Consider the following 11,587-nt stretch of genomic DNA (forward strand, 5'->3'; position numbering starts at 1 on the left):
TATTGAGACATCAGAGGTGATAGGAAGTATCTGCACGTGGTTTTATTTAGTTTATGTACATATGGAAATACTGTAATCATTTTCTTGGGTTTTGTTACGTGGTGTTATCTGTTAGCACAGGCTTTTTGTGTGCTTGTTTTTGGGAGGACTTGCTATCAGTCTGATTTCTGTTAAAGATTGTTTAATTAAAATATAACTGCAGAAGAAATGGTACTAATTAACATAGACATGCTCCCATGAAGTGTAACTTATTCCCATTCATTATGGACAAGAGTGCGAACTGGATCTCTTACAGCCGTCCTGGAAACACTCCCGACACAAGAATGCTCCTGGGACCTTGTGCCTGTCTGCAAGCAAAGGAAAAGGAAAAGTCTTTGCTATCTTTCCTGGCATATGTTTATTCTTACCTTTTGTTCCGGCAAACACACCACTTACTGCGCGTTCCCCTGTGACGCGAGTATCGGGTGTAAGCGAGGCAAAGGACTTTGCATTTTCCCTTTATGATAGAGGAGTTGCATCCCACGTTAACAAGTCTTCAGAACATCTGTGCACTGTAACTCACATGTTGATTATATATGTTTCCTGGCTAATATGTATGCAAAACATATGAAGAAACAGTGGAAACTCTTTCATTCAGAAACTGAAACTTTGCAGTTGTGAGTTGATTTTATGTTTTAGCTTTTCCTTTTCACATTAACTTCTTGCCAAGCCGCATGTAAACCTCCTTTGTCTAGAAAATGCAACCTTTTCAAAAGTAAAATATTCCAGGGGTTAGCTGAAACCGGTCTTAACAGTACTGCTCTTCTGGCTTCATGCCTATGGAAGTGGTTAATGGTTGGAATTTATGTCACAGAACACATAATAATTTGTTAGAAGAAACTGGATTCAGTCACAGCACAGGCATTTTTCTCTTCCTGTCATTATATTTTGTGAGGACTTACTTATTTCCTGCAATCTCAGCCCATGTGAAGAAGAGAATGATAAAATTTCTGCATAATTTTTCTGAGAATACATTTATACTCCAGATGACCTTTGGAGTAAATTTGAACTATTAGATTTTCCCACATATTTATAGCTCTGGCCGTGCATCTGTGCCAGCAAATCTTGCAGGCTTTATCCACCGAACATTTATTTATGGTAAAAAACAATTTGCACTTGGAACGCTATAGAAGAAGTTCAAAGCCATTACATTTGATGTTAAGCTTTCATTTATAGTCTTATTTTCTCTGTATTGTCATCAGCCAATCTTACATTCAAATTCATAACAGATTTATCTAAGATGACTGTTTACTTCATTTAATGACTTTCTGTGAAAGTGATTTTCCTGAGACCACACTGGCACATATAAAATACCGGTCCTTTTCTTCCTACTGAGCCATCAAGGATTCAAAATCTGCCTTATGCCTAGGTTTCTTCATCCAAGCTTACTTGAACTAGATGGATATTTCTCAGAGCATGGGCTGTTCTGCTTTATATTAAGAAAAAATAATGTGGAAGTTTTAAGTTACAAATAAATACTGACATAGCTCTGCACACTTGTAGATGTACATAAAGACACCTGTTGTGTGAATTCCATTTTGTGTTAGACTTTATCAAAATATTTGCTTGTACTATACCAGGTATCCTGTTGTTGACTACATTAAAATGTATTCCTGAAGAAAAATGTTTGCTGGAAAGTACCTTTGGTCTGAGAATTAGATCTAGATTTGTGTTTGGGGTTTCCTGTTTACATGTGAGGCTCCACAGTGCTGCGTACATCTTGCCACGTGACGGGACACCAGGGCTGTTCCATTACTTCCACCCTGGACAATATCCATGTAAGCTGGTTCTCGGTAGATGCCACCAAATGATGGTCCTGAGGAAACCTGTTATGTGGAGAAAGGAGAAGCACTCGCATGCGATAGAGCAAAGGCCCCCATGGAGCAAAACCTGGGTGTGAAGTGTCCAGGGGCAGACCGTGCTGGGCAATCCAGCTGTGTTACTGGTGTGAAGCATGGAAGAAGTGCTGCTCTCCACAAAATTGCATCAACTCGTGGTTTCCTAGAGGAATGACCGTGAAAGTCTGTTAAGGCCCCAATTCACCAGTGCCATTAAGAATTTTTTCTTTTTAAACATAACTTTAAATCAGGTCTCAAAATATACATTTTAGTGCTTTGCTGAACTGGGGATTAAGTGTAGCACCTGTGTTATCTTATATGCTTATATGCACCACAGGCATTGAAAAAGGTCAAATGGGAGATCGTTTATCCTAATTACTCTGATGTAAGAGGAGCAGCATGGGGTAGAGAGGCAAAAAATTCTTTAATCTTGCCATGTACAGAACAACGGCATTTTCAGCACCTTTTCAAGACATGGGATGGCGCATAATCTCCCATGTCTCTGTCAGTCCTTTTATAACTGCACTGAGAATGAATTTGCCCTGTCAACATTAGTTGAGAAACCCTTGTTGCCAATAATGGAAATCTGCAATAGCAATAGATTTTTCCTAAGATTAAATGGGCTTTGAAAGCCTCCAGTACAACTCAATGTAAACCACTCTCCGTTATCCACTGGTGTTCACACCGCCCATTTGTTTCACTGTCTGTTTTAAGCATTTCTTTTTTGTAAAGGTAAGAAAAGAAGGTGTTGAGAGTATGGGTATTGCAAATACATTTGTACTTGTCCAGAAGTAGTGTCATTATTTTGTACTGAAAAAGAGTAATATGAACTTCAGCCCCTCTGAAAATGCTACAAGGTTATTTCTTAATTTTGATGATAAAACTCAACTGTGTGGCATTTAATGAAGAAAAACAAACCGGAGCATTTAGGTGGGAGTAATGTAGAGTAGACTGTATATCCAAGTCCTTCAGTGAATATCCAGTCTATATTCAAAACCAGAAAGGTAGCAAATATCATATGGTCTTTTTTAAAGATTGTCATCTGCTGTTGTGCTTTTTGAAGCGGAATTTTTGTATTATACAGAGTACTTACTTAGTTAATGTCTTTTTTTTTATAGTGTTGGTTTCTCTCTACCCTAGCAAACATGTCTGAATATATTAATAGGAATAGCCGAAGCTTTTCAGTATTTGCATACTCTCCAGTCCTGCCCTGTTATATGTGGCAGAATAGCAAGGTATGTCATAGAAATACATTTTCATACATGCTGTATAGTACGCTTACGTTGCCAGAGCAGTAGGAACCAGGATGGCATGACATGTATTTAGAAAGCAACTGCCCTATAGAGTATAGCTGTTTAATTCTGTTAAAAAATTTAGTTTCAAATGTTTGGGCAATAAATCATTTACTTAGTGTTGCCCAGTTGCCTGGTTTTGTGAAGAGCTCTTAGCAGAATGAAAAGCCTTAAAGTGGCTTGTTGCTGCATCAGGGGACCCCATTTCAGCTCAGCCCGGGGCTGTAGGTCCCTTCTCCAGCTACAGTACAGGTGACCTGGTGAGACCGCATCTGGAATATTGTGTCCAGTTCTGGGCCCCTCAGTTCAAGAAGGACAGAGAGCTGCTGGAGAGAGTCCAGCGTAGGGCAACTAAGATGATTAAGGGAGTGGAGCATCTCCCTTATGAGGAAAGACTGAGGGAGCTGGGTCTCTTTAGTTTGGAGAAGAGGAGACTGAGGGGTGATCTTATTAGCGTTTATAAATATATAAAGGGGGAATGTCATGAGGATGGAGCCAGGCTCTTCTCAGTAGCAACCAATGATAGGACAAGGGGTAATGGATTCAAGCTGGAACACAAGAGGTTCCACTTAAATTTGAGAAGAAACTTCTTCTCAGTGAGGGTGACAGAGCACTGGAACAGGCTGCCCAGGGAGGTTGTGGAGTCTCCTTCTCTGGAGACATTCAAAACTCTCCTGGACGCCTTCCTGTGCAACCTCATCTAGGTGTTCCTGCTCCGACAGGGGGATTGGACTAGATGATCTTTTGAGGTCCCTTCCAATCCCTAGCATACTGTGATACTGTGTGTGTGTGTGACCCAGTCCCCAGCCCTCTCCCAGCCCTGCCTGGCTGCAGACCCTTCTCACCCAGACCCTGACTTGCAGATTGACTTTCTGGCTTGGCCTCAGACCTGTTGTGTCACCACAAATGGGTCTGTCAGCAGGGCTGGGGGATGCCCCTGCCTGTCCCCCCGCCTGTCCTGCTCCCTTGCTGGGTTGGTGGGACGGGCCCTGGCCTGCTCACCCTCCTGGAGATCCCCCATGGGCATGCCCCACGGCTCTTGTCCCCTTGCAGTGACTGTGGGTGCTCAGTCCTTCCCTAAACATCATGCAGATGAAACCTTGATCCTCCTCAAATTTTTGTCGAGCTCAGTGAACCTGTGAGTGGGAGTCATGGTGCACCTGCAGAAGTCTCGTTGTAAAACAAGAGGGTGAATTTTGCAATTTCAACCGTTGTTGAAACTTCATGGCTATTCTTAGTTATATGAATGAAAAAATTGAGCTAGAATTCATGGTTATCACTTCTGTCTTCTCCAAGTAGTGTGAATTCAGAGGGATGGATTTTAGAAAAACAAGTATACAAAGATCAGCTTTTTTGCATGAGGCCAAGTATTCGGAATTTAAGGTCAAAAAGGAATTTGATTTTGGAAGTTATGAACAGCTGAAGAGAGAATTTAGAATGGAAGCAACTATTACATTAGCCATGCACTACTGCTAATAAATACCGAGCAGTGTGGTTAGGCACTGACCCAGTGTATGCTTATTTTAAGCATCTGCTCAACTTGAAAAAATTTAAGGAATCTCACGGAAAGTGATAGACTTCTTCAGCTTGTTCTTCCAGCACGTACATAAATGGGATTGCTTCACTGGAGCTGTAATGCACAATAAAATATTTATGTAAAAAACAGGAAGAATTTGATGCGTTAGGAAAATGTAAGTATTGAATTTCCTTTGCCTGATTTTTCACCCTCCCTCCCTTCTTTCTCTCTCCCCCCCCCCCCTTTTCTCATAGGTAAGCTATTTTTATACACATCTATACAGAATTCCAGTACAAACATACTTTTGGATGACCATAATCAACCAAAATTATCGAGTTTTGCTGTGTCATGTCTGAGATCCCATGTGGTACTTCAGAATTGCACTGAACGTATGGATACCAGTAAGTTCTTGAGATACACGCCAGAGGAGTTATTAAAATGGGTCAAACCCTCTGTAAAATTATGTCTACAGCTATGGAATAGGAAATATCAACTTCTGTAAAGCAAGAAACAAATCTTTTTTTTCTAAGTTATCTGATTGGGAGAGGGGATGATCTTAATCTTTTACGATTATTTGATTTACTGTTAAATATTGTGCAATGGTTTTACTGTTATAAAGAATGTAAGCAATAAAGAATAAAATCATTTGCTGAAAAAGATAACTATTAAAAGATATTTAATAGCTATAGTTGGTTATTCATGGTTTATTAATATTTCATGATCTCAAAAAAAGGCCTAACTTTATTTTGAGATATTTTAGGATATAATGGAAATTTCAAAAGGCTTTGAAGCTTCTTTCAACTTACACTCCTCGTCTCTTGTCCTTTTACTGTACACCACAGGGAAAAGCCCGCCTCTGCCTTCTTGATAACCTCCTTATAGGTACTGGGAAGCTGCTACAAGGTCCCCCTGTAGCCGTCTTTTTCCCAGGATGAAGAAGCCCTGGTCCACCAGCTTCTTCTCACAGGACAGGTGCTCCAGGCTTGACCATCGTGGTGTCCCTCTGCTAAACTTGCTGCAGTGCATTGATACCTTCTGCTTGTGTTGGGGGACCCAAATCTGTGCGTGGTATTCTAGATGCAGCCTAAAACCCATCTGATTTTAGTTGGATAACTTCTCTGCTCTGTCTCGGCCAGAGGCTGCAAAAGCAGAAGGCGAGGTGGGGGCAGCCAGGAGGGCAGCACTGCAGATGGTTTGCGCTGAGAACCGCTTGTACAGCTCTTGGGCAGAGCTGGAAAAGGTGACAGCATGGGAATGCCCATGAGGACAGTCTCTTCGTCTTGCACCGGCGAGGCTCTTCTGGCACTAACGAGCCTCGGGTTCCCTTTTCCACCTACACCCCCATTTTTGTGTAACCCCTTCCACGCAAGGGTTGTATTTCCAGGAGAAAACCTCAGGTGGCAGCAGCATCACAGCTTTGTAACCGGTCCTGGGCTTAGTGCAATTCTTCCTTGTACCACCAGTCATTAGAACTTGTTAACGAAGGGCCCTTGTGCTTAACAACATTATTATCAAATCATCAGCCTATCGAAGGGTGAAAGTGTTCTTTCCTGGCTGACTTAGTGATGTGCATATCTCACTTGGAAGTCCTTCTATATCCATGTTTTATATATTCGTGCAAACAATGCATATTTTTATATATTCACGTAAGATGAATGCATATAACTTTACTGGCTCTTGATGGCAGCTTGAGATGATGGTAGTTACTTACTTCGGGTTGATAATGTGTTTGAGCTGAGTTAAACCTCTTAGAGCACTCTCTGAAAGATTTTATTTATGTCCTTTCAGCTAGACAGTCGTCCACTTTCTGATTTCTTGTATGCGACCATATGTGACAGAACAGGAGGGAGGAAGGTATTCAAAGGGTCTGTAAAAGGGCAGTAGGAAATCCAGAAGGGAGGAATTTGGGAGTAGAAGAAGCAACAAGAAGTTAAAAGGAAAGATGGTGAGAGATGTAGGAAATCAGAGGGAGAATGCACAAGGGAGGAAAAAGCTCAAGTCTGGTTGCAATATGAGTTGTTTCTCACAGCTCAGTTTTTTGGGCTCTTGAACACCTGCAGTCCCTCTGCACTGTTTCAAGATGCAGCGTCACAGAGATCAGCTTTGGGATTTGCTGATATTCTCATTTGCAATGACTCTGTCTCTCCATCTAATTGGGTTTTTTTAGGCACTGAACACTGGAAAATTCTCTCTATACTTTGAGTTTCCCTGCCAGTCAGCCAAGATCTTTGAAGTCTTTCACACTCTTCCATCTTTCAGGCTTCTGCCATTAAAATATATCTGTAGAAAACAATAAGCACTAAAACTTTCTGTTCTCTCCTCCTGAAAACAGACAAGTGAGCAAACAACGTTCCTCTTGACCATAGCGGTTTTGAAGTTACATTCCTGCGACTGGACAGAAAAAGAAACAGTTTAAGGATTAGCAGAAAAATGCCACTGAAAGGGGACTGGGAATGGGACATTTCTCCAGCCTAGCCCTGAAAAGACCATGCTTCCCGATACCCACAAGAGCTTGCCATCTCCTTTTACTTGACTGCAGCACTGGACCAAGATTGTCATGGTCTTATGAGAATGAAGAATCAACACTGAAAGACGTCAGCTTCTTTTGCACTGGAAAATAAAGAAAATGCTAAATTTCTTCATTTTTAATGGACTGTGGTGCATTTTTGGTACACCTGCTACATTTGACAGTGACTACAGCAGGGTCTTTGATGCTGCAGTGTCTGTCTGTTCATGTCGCCTTGGCCTGGTCTAGACACAGGTTATTTGGAGAAGCACATGGATGCAAAGTGACTGAAGGTCTGAGAAAGGGGCAGTCCCACTCCCTGCTGCTTCTTTTAACTGTGCCTCAGCGCAGCACTAGAGGGTGGAGTAGAGAGCTACAGCCCTGTCTGTATCCTCTTTGCCCAGGACTAAGTCCAATACCTAAAGGGGGCCTACAGGAGCCCTGGGAAAGGACTTTTTACAAGGGCATGTAGTGATAGGATGAAGTGGAATGGCTTCAAGCTGGAAGAAGGTAGATTTAGATTAAATATTAGGAAGAAATTTTTCACTTTGAGGGCAGTAAGGCACTGGAACAGGTTGCCCAGAGAAGTTGTGGAAACTCCATCCCTCGAAGTGTTTAAGGCCAGGCTGGAAGGGGCTTTGAGCAACCTGGTCTAGTGGGAGGTGTCCCTGCCCATGGTTGGAACTTGACGATCTTCAAGATCCCTTCCAACCTAAACCATTCTATGATTCTATGATTCTATGATTTGGATGAGAAACAGGGGAGTAGTTTGCAGCCACCTGCACCATCTCTTGCTGTATGGGGTTAATGATGGGCAGGAACGGGTGGTAGACCGCATGCATTGGTGTTGCTGTTTTAGAGACTGCTGCCAGGCATGGATAATGCCACTGCTCAGCACAGTTTGCATAATGCATCCAGGAAGCAGAGAAATTAGGATGGAGCGATGCTGGGTAGATGGCATCTCAAAGCCATCAGAGTGGTGGGTGATCTCAGTAGACTGGTCTCCCAGGTCATCATCCTACAAACATTGCATCTTGCCATGCAGCAGGTGGGTAGATGAGCAAGACCTGATGTCTCAGACGGCACCATGAGATGCAAGAAATGCCCATGGAGCAGCCAGCCTAAACACTGCGTTGGGTGCTTTTGCTTACTTGGCAGGAGTACAGGCCCATTCTCACACTCTGTCTAGACTGATGTCATATCTGAGCAGATCCTCCTCGAGTCCTTGGTGCTCAGATTGGCCAGGCTCTGACCTGGCAGAGGTCCCACAGGCATCAGCTGGGCTGCTCAGTCTGTGGCACAACTGAGCACAGCCACAGCATCGCATGGGTCTCCTGGACCACCGCTGCTGAACCTCGGTGCAGAGCGGAGCAGGGGTCTAACTCCAGTGCTGTCTGCTGAGCCCATCCTCCCCTGGCACCCCAGCACTCCATCCAGGTCCTTCCTGCCTGAACCACCAGTGGTAGTGTATAATAAACATTTTCTTTGGGTAAGACAGTAGGCAACTTTGCATCACAGGTGAAGTATGTAAAGCTCCAGTTGTTTCAATACTGGAAAGAACGGGATGAAGAGTAAAAGAACCTCAGAGTAGCATTTCCTCCCATAGTAAGAGTCTTCTAAAAACTTCAGAGTTATTTCTAAGCAATATACATATAAATAGCCCTTTTAAAATTAATTATTCACTGGAGATGATTTTATGTCATTTTATAAATTCACAGCCTAATTAAAATACAATTGCTGGTCTATTAAACACCCAATTTACCCATTTTTTTTCATGTTTTATTATTATGAAGCACAGTATTTTAAATTGTCAGTTGACTTCAGCACTGGGTTTATATTAATGTATAATTGTTGTTTTTACTTATATTTGTGAGGAGAATTATGAGATGTCCCTGGACAGCCTAACATATTTTGCATAAACTGATTGTCTGCTCTTTTAAGCTCGCATAACTTCTTCCACTTTTGAAACAAATAATTGCAAAGTTTCCAGAATTGCATGCCTTCGTTACATGTGAATTGGGACTTTTATTTAATTTGGGTTTCTTACAGGGTGGTCCGTGCTCCCACACGCTGTCTTTTTCTTACATATTTTGAGGGAAAGTTTCTCTAAAGCATCGATTATGTCATTGTAAAATATGAGGCAGTCTACACAAGTTTGGGGATTCGGGCAGTGGGGGAAGGACTTAACTCCCAATAAGAAAGATAAACTGATTAGAAAACAGAAAGGAGAAATACATGGATGAAAGTGGAGCGTACAAAGTGACTACAATTGGGTTCTGGCAGGTTTTTTTCTGTTGCAGTGGGAAGACTACAGAGTCATAAATGAATGTGAAAATAGGAGCCTCAGGCAAAGGTTGTTTCCTCGTGATGCGTGGTGGGGAAGCCCAACATCTCCGGCCTTCTCTGCAGTGGGAAGTTTTAGAGCTGTTTTAGCAATGTGGAAGTGGCATTTGTGCTTAAAATGGGGCAAATACTGCTGCAGACAGACGACGGGTGCTTTTACAAGGTGTCACAGAAACCTGTCCAGATCAGGTCCCCGCGTCCCAGCAATCAAAACCTGCCTGCTCTGCTGCGGGGCTCCACCAGCGGGCTGCAGCGGTGGGAACTTCAAACGGAAAAAATCAGAGCAAATTCATGCTGTCTGCTGTGGAGAGCACAGACCTTTGAGACACTGAAAGAATGCCAGGAGTTTCATGTATGACCAACGTATGCTTAAAGCAACGGCCACGGTGCCAATGCACCTTCAGGCCAGCATGGCCCAAGGAGCCATGTAGGCAGTTTCAGCTACGTAATTACTCTCTCCAACTTCAGCAAGGCTTCTCAAACGCTTTATATTTCAAACATGTTTTAAGTGTGGGCCGGTGTCACAAAAATGTGACAGCTTGACATCTCATGCACGACTGCTTTGTGATAGAGGTCGCAGAACAGCCAAGTGCTTTAATAGGCTCTGTTTTTCCATCCCCTCTTCCCCGGAGGAAGGGGAGCATCTTTCTCCAGAGAGACATGGGTTTATACTCCATATTTTACTAGTTATTCAGATGCAGTGATAATCGGTGCACACAGGTATACATGCACTTTTTTCTTTTTCTATGTCAATAGTTATACTTAATTTTTATATGCATACAGAGAATCAGCAAAGTCATAGAAATGCAACACAGAAAAATAAATGAGTCAATCAAACGTCAAGACAGGCTGTGGTCCAGGGCCTACAATGTAAAGGTGCAACCAGTGCAGAATGTCACTAATTTCAGTGAGACAGCACATACAGTCTTTGCAAATCAGGATTTAAAATAGGGTGGGAGAGGATACAGTGAAAAGAAAGACATAAGGAAAAAACAAAACAGCACAAAACGAGTACAGTACAGAGATGACTATATGCTAGCACAAATCATAAGAGAGAGGAGAGCCACCATATGACAGCTACAGAACAAATTTTGGGGAAAAACATGAACTTGCCAGACAGTGAAATTGGCAATGTAGAATTGCAGATCAAAGCACAACACATCACATCATGTAGGTGCAATTAAAGCTGCCCGGTAACATTGGGTTATGGTTTTGAATAGAACACGGGCAAGAGACTGCAGAGAAATATCCTATGCCAAAAATGTGTCATTTAATAGATAGCTTTGACAGGTATACAAATTCTGTAAACTAAGATGCAAATCTGGATTTATAATGGAGTAGCATCAAGCTTAAAGAATCATATCTTGATGAAGCTTTCACTAACTGCAAAAGCGAAATGAACACAAGGGCAATACTAACTGTTGGCCAGGACCCCATTGTACTCAGCACGCTATGAATGGAGACTCTCAAAGCCCAGTGCCTCAGAGAGTTTACAACCTAAATAACATAAACCAGATGTTAGAAATCAATCCGTGCCCCACTGAAATTAACACAGGGTTTGCACGGATTTCAGTGTGGCTGGATATCAGCCAGGCTCTCTATGCAGTGTAAAAATGAGATTAATAGATCTGAAGGTGAGAAACACTCTGTTATCTAGTCTTCTCCATAATGCAAGATTCAGGATTTCCCTAAATCCTTTACTTAAAATCCAACTGTAATTGACATAACACATAACTTTTAGACGAGTGTCCATTTTTATCACTTATGCTTTTAATGGTAAAGAACTAAGTAATTTCCTTAGGAATAGGCCTGTTTAACAAAGGTTCCCAGTTTTCATCCTGGGATCCGCCAGAGGTTAGTCCATTTAATGCATGACGTTGGCATCTCTTTAGCTGCTTAGTCAAAATGTTACGCTAGGTCCTGTCTCACACAGATATCTACATGTATTACATTCATACCACTCCCTTGCCAACAAAATTTATAATCAGTAAAAACAGGCAAGTTAGAAAGCATTGAGGTTTGTTTGTTTTTTTTTAATCTTAAATCCACTTTG

Source organism: Vanellus vanellus (genome assembly GCF_965231255.1).
Source record: "Vanellus vanellus genome assembly, chromosome: 1".
Lineage (NCBI taxonomy): Eukaryota > Metazoa > Chordata > Aves > Charadriiformes > Charadriidae > Vanellus > Vanellus vanellus.